Here is a 15,288-nt window from a genome sequence, read left to right on the forward strand (position 1 = left end):
CCAGCGCAAATTGGAGGAACAGCACCTCAAATTTCGCTTGGGTAGCTTACACCCCAGCGGTATGAACATTGACTTTTCTAACTTCAAATAGCCCTTACTTTCCCTCTCTCTCCATTCCCTCCCCCTTCCCAGTTCTTCCACCAGTCTTACTGTCTCCGACTATATTCTATCTGTCCCGCCCACTTCCCTGACATCAGTCTGAAGAAGGGTCTCGACCCGAAAAGTCACCCATTCCTTCTCTCCGGAGATGCTGGCTGTCCCACTGAGTTACTCCAGCATTTTGTGCCTACCTTCGAATTGTTAGTGTTGCTCTTCTTACTTCAGGCAACTATAGATTAGTTTTCTATAGATTAAAAAAAAAGTCAGGATCGTGCTCCTGACTTTTCTGTAAATGACAAAGTATCTTTGGGATGTCAGGAGATGAGCTCCCCTCTGCAGAATCCCCACCTCTGCCCTGCTATTGTGTCCATCTACGTAACTGATCCAGTTTATTTTCAGGTCAATAAGGACCTCTGGTGAGAAGCTCCCTTGCTGGAGATGGTCATTGCATGACTTGTTTACTCTGTTAAATGGGGTATTGAACCAAATTAGAAATAGCACAAAGACCTGAAGTCCTCCCCCCCCATATGTTTATAACTTGACTCTACTGTTGCGACTAGTAACCATTTGTTCCTACTTTGCAGCTCCATTATCCTTTCGTCTGAATTCCAACAACTTCCACGTGGAACTTTGTCAGAACCTATTGGACAACTAGCTACACTGTGCCCGGATCGCCACAGGTTGGTCATGTAACAGATTTTAACGAGATTGGTCAGGTAGAACTTTCTGAATCTATTCTAGCTCCTGTTAACCGGGTTATTGTAATGATGATTCTCCAGTTTATTACGGATCAATTCAAATATTTTGTATTAGATATTGGGCCAATGAATGTGTGTGTGTATGTGTATGTGTGTGTGTGTGCACATAATGTGGAAATCCCATTAGCCTGGCCTGATTCCACGGGGAATATGAAAGTGCGTATTTTGGCTGAAGTCTCCGCCCCACCATTATATTGAGATGAAAACTAATCTCATTTACAGCCTTTTAGCTCTGCAACTGCATCTGGCACAGAGCTAATCCTGGTTCAGCACAACAAGATCTCTGTGTACGCAACCCAGTTTTCTACTGAAGTCCTGCCGATTGTTTACTCCTTACAGCACAAAATCCATTTTGCTCCCCTTATTGGATGTGCACTAGGTAGCAATACCAAAAGATAGAAATCACAAAAGATGCAGCAACGGAATCTTGTTGGGAACTGATGAAAAATAATGTTTGGTGCAGTTCCAGCTGCACAACCCCACTGGAGCACAATCTCCAGTAAAGCTCCTCGTCAGGGCGCCTCTGACACGTACATCGGATTAGCGGAGCTGGGATGAGTGATACAGAGTACAAATCAGTGTACGGATTAAAACAGATCAGTGTATCCAGCACTGATCTCATCTCCTGGCCACGTGATGTGCCCCGTGCTGGGTAGTTTCACTGCAGCAGGTCAAGCAGGCACCTTGCAACCACCTTCCTGAGGACATTTGGGGCAATATCTGTCAGCATTGTCAAAATCCCATCAACCAATTGTATATATTTTTTTAAATCAGGGTGTCAGGAGCATGTGAAGGCAGAATAAAGTCTGATCTTGATCAAACACATTTGATTAAAACAAAAATTCTGACCTTGTCTTTCAGTATCTGCCAATAAGCGAGTTTGGTATTCTGACTGCGCATGCCCAGGTTATAGGTCACTAGCTATAAATAGTCTCGGCAACGGTGGTGCTGCATTGTGTGCAGGCTTGCGTTTCGTCCGTGGTCAATAGACAATAGGTGCAGGAGTAGGCCATTCGGCCCTTCGAGCCAGCACCGCAATTCAATGTGATCATGGCTGATCATCCCCAATCAGTACCGTGTTCCTGCCTACTCCCCATATCCCCTGACTCCACTATCTTTAAGAGCCCTATCTAGCTCTCTTGAAAGTATCTAGAGAACCGTCCTCCACTGCCCCCTGAGGCAGAGAATTCCACAGATTCACAATTCTCTGCACATGGTATTGGGGGTAGTGTGTTGACATAGATAGAGCTCTAGGGGTTAGTGGAATCAAGGGATATGGGGAGAAGGCAGGCACGGATTATTGATTTGGGACGATCAGCCATGAACACAATGAATGGCAGTGCTGGCTTGATGGGTCGAATGGCCTCCTCCTGCACCTATTTTCTATATTTCTATGTTTCTCTGTGTGATAAAGTGTTTCCTCATCTCCGTTCTAAATGGCTTGCCTTAATTCTTAAACAGTTGCCCCTGGTTCCGGACTCCACCAACATCGAGAACACGCTTCCTGCCTGTAGCGTGTCCAAACCCTTAATCTTACATGTTTCAATAAGAATCCCTCTCATCCTTCTGAACTCCAGAATATGCAAGCCCAGCCGCTCCATTCTCTCAGCATATGACAGTCTCGCCATCCCGGGAATTAACCTTGTAAACTTGCGCTGCACTCCCTAAATAGCAATAATGTCCTTCCTAAACTGCACACAATACTCCAGGTGTGGTCTCACTAAGGCCCTATACAACTGCAGAAGGACCTCTTTGCTCCTATACTCAACTCCTCTTGTTATAAAGGCCAACATGCCATTCGCTTTCTTCACTGCCTGCTGTACCTGCATGCTTACTTTCATTGACTTAAGTCTTTCAAGGACCCCCAGATCCCGTTGTACTTCCCCTTTTCCCAACTTGACACCATTTAGATCATAATTTGCCTTCCTGTTGTTGCTACCAAAGTGGATAACCTCATATTTATCCACATTAAACTGCATCTGCCCACTCACCTAACCTGTCCAAGTCACCCTGCATTCTTATAGCATCCTCCTCACAGTTCACACTGCCACCCAGCTTTGTGTCATCTGCAAATTTGCTGATGTTACTTTGAATCCCTTCATCTAAATCATTGATGTATATTGTAAATAGCTGCGGTCCAAGCACCGAGCCTTGCGGCACCCCACTAGTCACTGCCTGCCATTCTGAAAGGGACCCGTTAATCCCTATTCTTTGTTTCCTGTCTGCCAACCAATTTCCTCTTCATGTGGTCAGGGTCGGGCCCGACGCTCCGTCGCTGTGGGTGCTGTTGAGTTGCCTGACGGGGTGGCCCTGGGCTGCGGGGCGGTCCTGGACTTGCAGCCGCTAGCTCCAGCTCGGCTCTGCCTGTCCCGTCAGGTTGGCTGGCAGCCATCCACCACCATCCCCCTCCCCTCAATCTGACACCGAGATCCTGTTGAAAGTGGGCAGCCACCGGCCCTGCTCGAAGACGAGCGACTCGGACCCACCGCTGCTGCTGGAGTCGTCCTGGGTGGAAATGGTTATGGAAATGGGGCCGAAAATTACCCATGAATCTGCCCATGACCGTGCTATGTCTTTTTCGTTGAGTGGTCTATCTTGCTTGCTATAGCATCTTTGTTTATCACTATCTCCACACTTCCTGCCTGACTCTTATCTGCCAATCAATTCTCCCTTGGCCATTTTCACCTATCACTTGTTAGCTCTTGCAAGTGGGAGATTGCAACCTTCACGTGGCCCACCCTGTTTCGACTAATGCCATCAACCCGACGTGCACAAACAAATAAATCAAATAGAACAAGTTGACCTACAACTTTAGACTGTGCACACCATATGCAAGAAGTCTCCCTATCTCTTTTTACAGGCTATTTCCCCCATATCCATTCCAGATGAAGGGCCTTAAGCCGAAATGTCACCTGTCCATTCCCTATACAGATGCTGCGAGGCTGAGAAAGACTTAATTAAGCTGCCTACAACTGAAGGACAGAAATTGATCCTTTCTATTTACTCTGGAGCTGCTGTAGGGATGGCTGACAATTTAAGTTCCCAGGCATCCATATCGTCAGCAACCTAACCTGGTCCTTACACATTGCGTCAGGAAAGCTGGATATATTGTCAGGGATGGCCATTCCTTTTCTCTCTTCTACCTTTAGGGAGAAAATACATGAGCTTGAAAACCTAGATGTCCATACGTGACGGGTTCTTCTCCACTGAATCAGCCTCCTGAACCAAGCAATTTTTTCGCTTCCCTTGTCCTAACTGCTGCCACATACTCTTGCTCTTAACTCTGCCACTTTCAGTTATTCCATTGTTGCACAACTTCACATTACCCACAGTCTTTGTGGCATTCTGCTGTTTTGTGTTTGCTGTTGTATTTATCGTTCTATCTATCATTCATTACCATATATACTATTTACTCTGAGCTTCATGCAAACAAGGAATTGTTACAATAAACTAATCTGCCTCGGATCAAGCTTTAGATACAGATGTTAAAGAGATTCTAAGAGCTGGAAAGGATTAAGCAGAATATCCTAGAGCATGGAGACATGGTGACCTGAAGCGATGAATATCAGGGATTAAGCAGCAGAGCCAGAGACCAAGGCTTGATCCTGACCTCTGTGCTGTCTGTGTGGACGTTCTCCCAGTGACTGTGTGGGTTTCCTCCGGGTGATCTGGTTTTTATCCAACAATAAAAAGACATGTGGGTTTGTAGAAAGTGGGATAACATAGAACTCGTACGTACGGGTGCTTGCTGGGCAGTGTGGTCTCTGTGGGCTGAAGAGCAATTCCATGCTGTATCTCAAAACTAAAGGGATAAAGAAGGCCAGACACTGGAGTATTTCAGGGGTCAAGGGTTGGAAATGGGGAAAGGCAAAGCCATGGAAGATTTAAAACTGAGGTGTGTTGGGACCATCTATCAATGCACCTTGGCAAGCAATGGTGAATGGAATAGTGCGAGTTGGACAACAGCAGAAGAGTTGTGGATGATGCAAAATTCACGGTGGGTGGTCATGTAAGCTCTGGAACAATAATCCAGAACTAATAAAGGGAGGAGGAGGACAGCCAAAGATGCAGGGAGGTGGTAGCCATAATGACCACTATGGATCAAAAAGATAATGTTCATACTCTGACTGTTATTAACTTGCAATGGTTAATAGGAAACTCTGACTCTGAAATCGCTGGTATTAATATAAATGTTTACCTGGTATTTGAAATTGGGGCAATGTTAGATTTTGTTGAGAATGCAAGATGCAAACCTCTTCTAATCAAGCCATCCCAGAAGATCTATAATTTTTATTGATGCCATTTCTGTTTGTCGCAGACTGTTTACAAAAAATAAATTATCAATTCAACTGTTATATCGCATCACTGCCAAGAATGTACAAAGTGAATAAGATCTGAAATCACCTGTAACCTGTTGTAAAACAATGTTTGGAACGCATCACTGTGGCCACACAATTGCGGCCTACTCGTAGATATGGAGGTATGGAGTAAAGATATGGAAGAAGCTCTGAATAACAAATGTTGTACGCTACGCAGACCACCAGCCACCCTGAAGTCTTCAAGCTGTTGGCTATAATAATTTTTTTTCTTCAAGCAGCACTTAAAGTGTTCCTGCACAGATGTGTGCTGGAGATTGAAGGGGAAGGGTCAACGTGGCAGGAGATTAATTTCTCTGAAAGTGTTTCATGAGAGGATTGATTGGGAACCTGAAACCAAGTGCTATGCAGGAAATGTAACGTCGTCAATTATGCACGAGACAAGCCTGGAGTGGAGATGAGCCATCTCCTTGCATATGATGTAATGCGTTATGGTGAAGGCTTACATACTCAATGTGCACTGTAGTGGCATAAGAATCCTCAGCCTTCTGACTCATAGCATTCACGTGACTCCACTGCAGCTGTGTAATGGAAGTGATTTTCTGAAGTTAACAGGAGAATCTGGGATTTTTTCTTTTTCTTACACCTCTGAGGAAATTGTAAACAAGTTATTTATGTTGCACGCCCTCTGTCCTCTCCCTATCAGTCTGGTTCAGCTGCAGTGGAGTCACGTGAATGCTATGAGTCAGAAGGCTGAGGAATCTTATGCCAATACAGTGCACATCGACGATGTAATCTGTTGTGTAGATGCGCCATAGAAACCATACTGTCACGTTGCTTCAGCTTGGTTTGGGAACTAATCTGCCCAAGACTGCAAGAAATTGCAGAGAGTTGTAGATGTAACCCAGTCCATCATACAGACCAGACTGTCAGTGAGGCCCAAAGCAAATCGGAGGGACAGCACCTCATATTTTGCTTGGGCAGCTTACAATCCAGCGGTATGCAAATCGACTTCTCTAATTTCAAGTAACACTTTCTTGCTCTCTCTCGCCCTCTATCCCTCCCCTATCCTAGTTCTCTGACCAGTCTGACTGTCTTCCTGATTAAATTTTATCTTTGTATGCTTCGTTGTCAGCTTTCCCCAGCTAACAATGATCTATTCTACATTTTCCTTTATCTTCGTCCCCTTTTCTCACCTTACCCTTCCACATCTGTGCCTCTCAGTCTGAAGAAGGGTCTTGTCCCGAAATGTCACTCATTTCTTCTATCCAGAGATGCTGCCTGTCCCTCTGAGTTACTCCAGCATTTTGTATCCATCTTCAGTGTAAACCAGCATCTGCAGTCCCTTCCTACACAGTCCTTCCATAAGGTCGGGTGCTGTCCGATATTGTGGATATTGAACTATATCTCTGGAGCTGTTGCGCTACAATGCTGAGAAGAACTTTTTTCACACGGAGAGTGGTGAATCTCTGGAATCTCTGGAACTCTCTGCCACAGAGGGTAGTTGAGGCCAGTTCACTGGCTATATTTAAGAGGGAGTTAGATGTGGCCCTTGTGGCTAAGGGGATCAGAGGGTGTGGAGAGAAGGCAGGTACGGGATACTGAGTTGGATGATCAGCCATGATCATATTGAATGGCGGTGCAGGCTCGAAGGGCCGAATGGCCTACTCCTGCACCTAATTTCTATGTTTCTATATTGTATTCTGCACTCTATCTTCCACTTTACTCTACACATTATACTCTTTTTTTCTTGATTGTATACACGTATAGCATTATCTGATTTGATTGGTTGGCAAGTAAAGCTTTTCAATGTACATAGGTGCACGTGACAATAATCCTAAACATAAACCAATCTAACACTGCAGATCTCTGGTCCATCTTTTTGCATAGATCCTGATGGGTGGATATAACAAAATCCAAAGCAGATCTTAAAGATCAACTTGGGAATACTTTCCAGTGCCGTGATCAATGTCTTTTTTTACTTTACTGCCTTTCTCTCTGGTTGTTTGCTGTGGCCATGTTTCTGATGTTATGGCTGTAAGTGCCTAGTGACCTTTTACAACAGTGAAACATTGAAAAGGTTTATTTCACTTGTTCCCACCCGATGTAGCACGAGACGATCAGTAGTCGAGCGAGGTGTTTGTGCTGGGGTTCCATTGTCAGAGCCTGGGGTGAAGTGTGTCCAGTATCATGCTGGAATAACTCTGCTTGTCCGGCAGCATTTGTGGAGGGAATGAAGGGTCCCGACGTGAAACATTCATATACATTCCCTCCACAGACGAGGCCTGACTTACTGAGTTACTCCAGCACTTTGTGCTTTGCTCATGATTCCAGCATCAGCAGTTCCATGCGTCTCGTATAATTGCTTTTGACTCTCTGTCAGAGTCTGTGTTCAAACTATCTGCAGTATTCCCAGTGACCTTTTGTCGTTCCCCCCCCCCCCACCCCATGGGGAGCCTGTTCCTGGGGCGGGAATGGCCAGATGTCTGCTATTGTTTGCAGTGGCCGGGTGGGAGGATCGAGCTCCGGCTGACAGATGCCGTTGGCCCACGGTGCGCTGCTGGGTCTGTGCTGGTTTGGTGCAGTGGGGCCCGGCGGCAGGCAGTACAGAGACTGCTGGAGAGCGGCAGGCAGCCTAGCGCCCTGGCCATGGAAGACAATAACCCCATGCTGTGAAGCAGCTGACTCCAATCCAAACAAGTGCACACTCATTTCCTCCACTACCCCTGTCACACTGCTCCTCTGTATACTCAAGTATATATTTTCTATTCTGAATAAAGTTCATTTTTGAACACAAATATTAATTTCCCACCGCTCTCATCACCGAGTCCTCAATTTCCCCCTCTAACCATCCCCCTGTCCTCTAACCATACCCCTCCCTCCAGCTTTACGTATCATTCCTCATCTGACACCCCTTTGTCTCTTTTTCACTTCTAGCCTTTGTCACCTCCACCCATTTTTCAATCGCCCCTCCTCACCTGTATCACTTGTCATAGATTTTGCTCAACCCCTCTCATCCAGTTTTCTTCCCCCTCCCCTCCCCCGGATCAAAAACGCCACCTGTTCATTCCCTCCACAGGTGTTGCTTGACCTGCTTGAGCATAAAAGTCTCTAAAATGCTCAAGCGATAGTTATCTCTGCAGTGACGAGGTCAAGGGTGGCGAGGGTGGAGTTATCTCTGACCATTAAGCGGCGAGGTGGTAGGAACACAGAAACCGGGTGGTACATTGTCCTATTTAAAGTCCGGCATTATTCTGGGAAAGCAGCATGAAGGAGGAGCAGCAATAAATCTTGTGGTTACCAGCAACCTGAGGAAAAGGTTCCGAAATACAGGCCGTAGCTTTGTGCATCGGGGCATTCATTTGATTGTCCTTCGAACTGGGAATTACGGTGATGATATGGTGAAACGTGGGGGTTTAGGACACATTTCCTGGTTCCGGGGTCTTGGCCTGCAGATCCCACTGGCGCCACTGCAGTTGGTTCACGAGAGGTCTGCAAGTATTAGACTGTGTAACGGGTGTGTTTCCTCGCATTGGAGCAGGTAGACTTGAAGGAAGGGAGGCTTGGAGTTGTATTGTGCCTCTGGGGAAGGCGTCTGCCATTAAGGACTGAGATGAGACAAGATTTGAACTTTTGGAGTTCTGCCTCAGTGAGCCACGATGCTCTGCGATGTGGTCTATTCAAATCGTAGGTCGATTGGTTAATAAGTGTGGACTCGGGTTGAACTGGAAATATGGACGGTAAAGGATCTGCTTTGATCATCTTGAATCATAGAACAGTCACGAGTTGAGGAATGTAATGAGTTTCTTGATGTACTGAACATCTCTGGCAAGGTGTGGTAAAAGTGTCAGCCAGCTAACATTCCAGAACCATTTTCTAGTGTTGGTTGTGGGCAGTTGATGGTTTAAGTGAAGGTGCTGACTGATAACAACGTCTCCAACAGTCCCACAATTTATTGTTGTTTTTAAAGATAGTCCTTGTATGGCCTATTCTCGAGTTCGCCCCATCAAATCCACCCTGGCCCTTAACTACCCATTCACATGACTGCATTTTGTTTTACATTCTTCCCACAATTCCACCATTCTCCACCCCCCCCCTCCCCCCAGGGTACACCTCAGCCGCTCATCTGCACACTTGGGACGGTCACAGTGCATTAAGATGTTGGAGGAAACCTGTGCAGAGAAAACCTGCAAACTCCATGCACAGGGTTATGGAAGTGAGGATTGAATTGGAGCTGTGAGGTAGCAGCTCAACTAGTGACACTATCTGTGCTTGAGCTCCCACCAGAGCAAATTTCTTTCCTCTCCCCACCTTATCAACTTCCTCTATTTATCTTTATCGTCCCCTAAGCATCTTTACTTATGGAATCCAACCTTTTGCTATGTAACATTCTTCTAAATCAACATTTACTTTTCTCACTTCATGGCATTGGACGTGGTCTGTCACCCAGGTGGGTTTTGCTGAGCTTGGCAGAGGTTGTTGGTTGCAGCTAGGTGACTTGGACAGTCGCTGTCAGCAAAATGTTCATGGGGCTTGACAGGGTGGATGTGGGCAAATGTTTCCTCTGGGGGGGGGGGGGGTCTGGAATCTGGTCATAGTTTATAAATAAGGGACCAGAATTGAAACAAATTTTGAAATTTTTTCACAGGGTTTGAATCTTTGGATAGACACAATGCTGGAGTAACTCTGGCAGCATCTCTGGATAGATGGAATGGGTGATGTTTCTGGCCTCGACCCGAAATGTCACCCATTCCTTCTATCCAGAAATGCTGTGTGTCCCACTGAGTTGATCCAGCATTTTGTATCCATCTCCGGTGTAAACCAGCATCTGCAGTTTGTGCAAAAGTTAATGTTTTTGTTCTAAGACCCACACTTAATTTGGCTGCTTTAATGGTTGCTACAGACTCTGCCTGCACTCTGCAATCTTCTGGTAACAGATTGTAAAGAAAATGCCAGGCTAACTGAGGAGGAACCAATTTTGTAGATGATTCTTTGACAACATGACTAACCCTTCCAAACATAAGTTACTCTCGGCTAAAAATTCCTTGATGCATCTTAAATTTCTCCCCTGTCGACACTCAACAAGCACAGAGCAAGGGACAATTGTCATCAGAGTTGGTACATTGGAAGTTCCCTTTTCAGAGTTCCCTTTTCAGAAGTTTTGACCTCTCACCTTGGATTGGGTTATCTGTTGACTTTGACTCTTTCTCTCACTTCTACAATCTCCTTCATCCAATGAACACTTTTGACTCCTTTCTTGCCTATCTATTTCATCCAGGTGCATCACCCATAATGCTTCTATCCTAGTTGTATTGGTAGCTCCTGCTGTCTTCCAAGAATTGCTCCTTTGTTCACTCCATTCATCATCAAATGCTCTTGGCTCTTCACAAACATTATTAGTGATGTTTTATAATGTACCAACGAGATTGATCCCTGGGATGGCGGGACTGTCATATGAGGAAAGATTGAAAAGGCTAGGCTTGATTTCACTGGAGTTTAGAAGGATGAGAGGGATCTTATAGAAACATATAAAATTATAAAAGGACTGGACAAGCTAGATGCCGGAAAAATGTTCCCAATGTTGGGCGAGTCCAGAACCAGAAGCCACAGTCGTAGAATAAAGGGGAGGTCATTTGAGACTGAGGTGAGAAAAAACTTTTTCACCCAGAGAGTTGGGAATTTGTGGAATTCCCTGCCACAGAGGGCAGTGGAGGCCAAGGGATATGGGGAGAAGGCAGGCACGAGTTATTGATAGGGGACGATCAGCCATGATCACAATGAATGGTGGTGCTGGCTCGAAGGGCCGAATGGCCTCCTCCTGCACCTATTTTCTATGTTTCTACCCTGGCATTCAGTTTCGACCTTGCTAACCGTTGACCTTTTTTATTCCTCTCACAAGTTATCGGTCTGCTTGTTTAACTTCCACAGTTACATGAGCAGAACATTAGGAACACTGGAGGTTCCTGCTGCATAATCCATTCCTTAGCACCAACTTCATCTGAGGCTGAAGGAGAGTACTCGCAATATTGGTGTCTTATTTAATCATAAAATGAGCTTTAGACAATCTAAATATCACCACAAGAATGCCAAACCTGGCAGAGAATTTGGCTGTTCATTGGCTATTGCAATCTTCACCATACCTTTTGGCCTCCAATGCCTGACTATTTTGTAATCTTCTCTAGCTCTTTAACCTTCATTTGTCTCTGCCTCTCGTTTTGATCTCTTGCACATCCCTGAATGAATTGCTCCACTATTTCTGATAATGCCTTCATCTGCCAAGGCTCCTAAATCTGTATTTAATTCCCTAAATGCTTACCCTCCTCCGTATTTACTCTTACTTTGAACCCAATTTAGAAAACCCAGTAAACTTTGATTCAATGTCTCCTGTATGTGTGACTCTGTTTTATCTTTGATTTGAACGTGTTCCTGTGAGTGATTGCTGCATTAAAGGTAGCTGCTGCTTCCTGCGTTGGGATTCTCTCCACCCGCAAAACAGGTCTTTGTTTGAAGGAATTCAGTAAAATTGCACCCTCTCCGGGGAGAGCCTGCCCAGCCCTTCCCCAGAGGTGGGAATGGAAAGGAAACCTCCAACTGAATAATCTATGCCCAACAGGAAGGCAAATTAATGCATCAGTATAACATCGAAGACTTGGTTAGGATGGCAAAAGGTTTCTGCGAACAGTTGATATAATTTGAGGATTTTCCTGGTTCCTTTATTTGACCTTCAGTTTCCCGCTATCCTGTCAGACAGGTTTGTTCTGCCCCTGTCTCCTTTGGTTTTATAACTAATATTAAGCCATTCAAAATAATGTGGGTAAAGAAAAATGGAGGCAATCATTTAATGCACCAATTATTTTCCTCCTGGGCTGTTACAGCAGTGTCCAGAACATTAATCTTTAATTGCTACAGACTCCTGAGTGCTCCTGGAGCACTGCCAACCTTTCACTGACTAGAAGATTGGGTTACACAGAATTCACAAGCATAGAAGCAGCCTATTCACCCCTCCCACTATTTGCAACCTAATCCACTTTAGCCATTTTCTATCTTCCTCTCATCCCTATCAATGATTCCTTCTTCCCTTGCATGCATCAGTGTTCTGTTGAAATTGTTTCCGTAGTCACGAGAAGCCATGTTGATTTGGAGGGTTGACGGCTCCAGGTTAACGCTTGTGGCCACTGTATATGACCTTGCAGTTGGATCAGGTGTGCCTGATGATATGCTCCAGGAACATAGCCTCTTGACCTCCCAGGTGCCTACATCATGTAGGATATTTGCCAATACAAGTTCTTAAAACGGTGCAGATGCTAAGGTCTTGATGTACTCAAAATGATGGTTTGCATTCAGAAAGGACAGGTTGCGTCAATGTGAAGAGAAAGGGATTATTCCATATATAAGTCGTGACAAACTGGCATTCTCTCCTCTGCAAATCTGTGGACATTGGGGATAACAGCATCTTTTACCTAACATTCGTACATATTTAGCGGAGATAAGGAGCAAATGCCTTCATACAAAGTAATTTAATTGAATGCCAGTATATGATTGAGGGGCTGAATAACCTGTTCCTGCATCACAAATGCAAGCACTTCCCACACTGGGTCCTTGGGATCCTGTAAGGTAGCTGTAGTCTGTGTTGTTTAGTGGTAATAACAGGCACTCACACACACGGACATGTTTAAATACAAAAGCCACAGTTTAATTTACAGCCCACACCATTTGATCATCCATCAGATCAATCAATAGCCAATGGCACCAAACGGGCATGGAATGGTAGTTGACTTTAGGACATATATGGATGCCTCCTGAGTCCCCTTAAACATTTGAACACTTTCTCTTCTGCCAAACTGCAGCCCACCTGCTGTGAATAGAGGTTGCTTAGCTGGCTGTGCAGATCAGTTTGCCTGCTGGCATGACCTCTGCCAGCTTACACACTTACACGTATGCTTGTGTGTTGGTGCATCTTCATTAATGCTTAGATATTGCTTGCAAATAAATAGGATGGTGAGGGTGGTGTTGGAGTGATGAATGTGTTACGTGCAGCCTGGGGAAGACTGGAGTGGGGGTGGGCAGACCTGTAGCGCATGGTCTAACTGGACTTTAGAGTCAGAGGGAGATGCAGCCCACCAAGTTCGTACTGTCCATCAGCCATTCATTCACAGTAATAATACATGAATCCTTTGTCATTCACCCCTACATTCTGGTCAACTGCCCCCAGATTCTACCACCCACATAAACACATGGAACGATTTACCCAGGTTAATTAATCTATTAATCAGCACATCTTTGGGAAGTGGGAGGAAACCGGAGGAAACTCACTTGTTCGACAAGGAGGACATGCAAACTCCACGCAAAGAGCACCTGAGGTCAGGGTTGAACAAGAGACATTAGAATTGTGAGGCAGTAGTTCTATTAGCTGCACCACTATGAAGCCCCTATGAAGTTGGAGAAGAGTCCATGCAAATCTGTGCCTGAATTGAATACGTTTATTTTTGTCTCTGTTCAAAATGGCCACGTAAGGTGGTGACCCTTGGTTCTTAATTTAAGGGTCAATGTCATTTCTACCTGTCCCATCCTGTAAGCAGGCCTGGGTTCATGGAAGGAGGTCAGGCCTTGCCTTACACTGTGGCCCCTTGTGTGAATATTAGACAAGCAAAGCAAGATTCCATGGAGACCAGAAGGAAATTTGTCTCTTCGGACATCTTGCAAAAGTAACTGAAGCCGAGGGACCAACAAGAGTAAGAAAGATACCAGAAAGGAGGAAGATCAAGCTACGGACTGCCATGGGGGAGGGTGGGGGGAAGGGGTAATCCAAACAAACACTGGCAGATGCTGAATATGGGGAAACGTACAGAAAATGTCAGAACTGTCCAGATGCCACCACCTAAAGAATTGACTCTCTTTCTCTCTCCACAGAAGCTGCCTGGCCTGTTGAGTGTTTCCTGCTTTTTGATATTTACCAGTATTTGAAGGTCGGGGAGTTTGAGTGGAGCCAAAGGGTGCTTGGCAATAACCCTCACAAGGTGCCTTTCATTGTCAATTTGTCAGTACTTGTTTCGATTTAGAGATTCCTTTTATTAATTTGAGAAATAAATACCAGGGATTTGATCATTAACTTGATCTAATGTTATGTATCTAATGTCTTGTGTGGTCGGTTGTTTATAACAGTTGTGTACATTAATTCATTTAATCTGCTAACTATCTTTGACCAGTCAGTTTTTACTACTGAGCAAAAACAAACTGCTGGAGGAAATAAGCGGGTCCGGTCGAAAAGTCGTCAATACGTTCCCTCCAGATATGCTGCCTAGATTCAAGTATCTCTTGTGTTTTTAGTTTTGACTTCCAAAGGGTTAAAGCGAGAAAAAGACAAGAACTTTTGTCACCGCCCACTTTTTTTTTGTTGAGCTGGGGGGAGGAGCTCTGTGTCTCTTTGTTAATGTTAGCGGAACCGTAGCTGTGAGAAAGACGTGATTGTAATATCAGGAGGACTGTGCGGCTGAGTGAATCCGTGCGCTCAGAGCTGCCGGCTTGTGTGAAACCTCCCGATTCCAGGAAGTGAGTGAAGTCACTGGCACCCACGGCAAAGGTAGCGCGCTTTAAAGCAACAGCTCCAGATCGAAAGGTAGGATAGCTCTTGGACAGGAGTTCCCAGTGGGTTCCAAAACCTCGCCCCTAAAACTGCGCTCTCTCCCGCAAATGGGGCCTTCAACACTTCCCAATTTCCTGACTCAGGAATCTCCCTTTCCCCCACACCCCCCTCCTCCCAAAGAAAACCCTCCCGCTGTCTCTTTCTGACACCCAATCCCATTATCTTCATTGTTCAGCTTTGTCCGAAGATGCATTTGCTGCGCTGTGGAGGTTATATAATGACCCCGCTGGGTGTTTCTATGTGTTCCTCACGCTGGATTGCATGAAGACTGTTAGATTGTGGATGGTTTGGGGAGACCAATTCTTTGTGTGCGACAGAGAGACGGAGGAGGAGGAGGGGGGGGGTGGGGGGGGAAGGGAGGGAGAAAGGAGATATCAGTCGTTGCCGTAATGTGAAACTTCTTTCACTCATCCCCAGGTTTACTTACAGCTATCATTTGGGAGAAATGTGACAGAGGCTCTTTAAAACTGCG

The 15,288-nt window shown here is 45.3% G+C and overlaps 1 protein-coding gene across 8 annotated transcripts in view; it reads left to right on the plus strand.

Moving 5' to 3' along the window:
• The first annotated feature begins 683 nt into the window (after positions 1–683).
• Positions 684–15,288, plus strand: part of pcbp4 (poly(rC) binding protein 4) — a 48,230-nt gene continuing 33,625 nt past the window's right edge. For 5 of the 8 annotated variants that reach the window (XR_008724749.1, XM_055647811.1, XM_055647815.1 and 2 more), the window contains exons 1-2: positions 684–779; positions 14,084–14,190. The gene's annotated coding sequence lies outside the window, so the exon portion shown is untranslated. Of the gene's footprint in view, positions 780–14,083; positions 14,191–14,665; positions 14,790–15,288 lie in introns of those variants that run through there. The other 3 variants (XM_055647814.1, XM_055647813.1, XM_055647812.1) reach the window with 3 other exon arrangements.

Source organism: Leucoraja erinacea, chromosome 16 (genome assembly GCF_028641065.1).
Source record: "Leucoraja erinacea ecotype New England chromosome 16, Leri_hhj_1, whole genome shotgun sequence".
NCBI lineage: Eukaryota > Metazoa > Chordata > Chondrichthyes > Rajiformes > Rajidae > Leucoraja > Leucoraja erinaceus.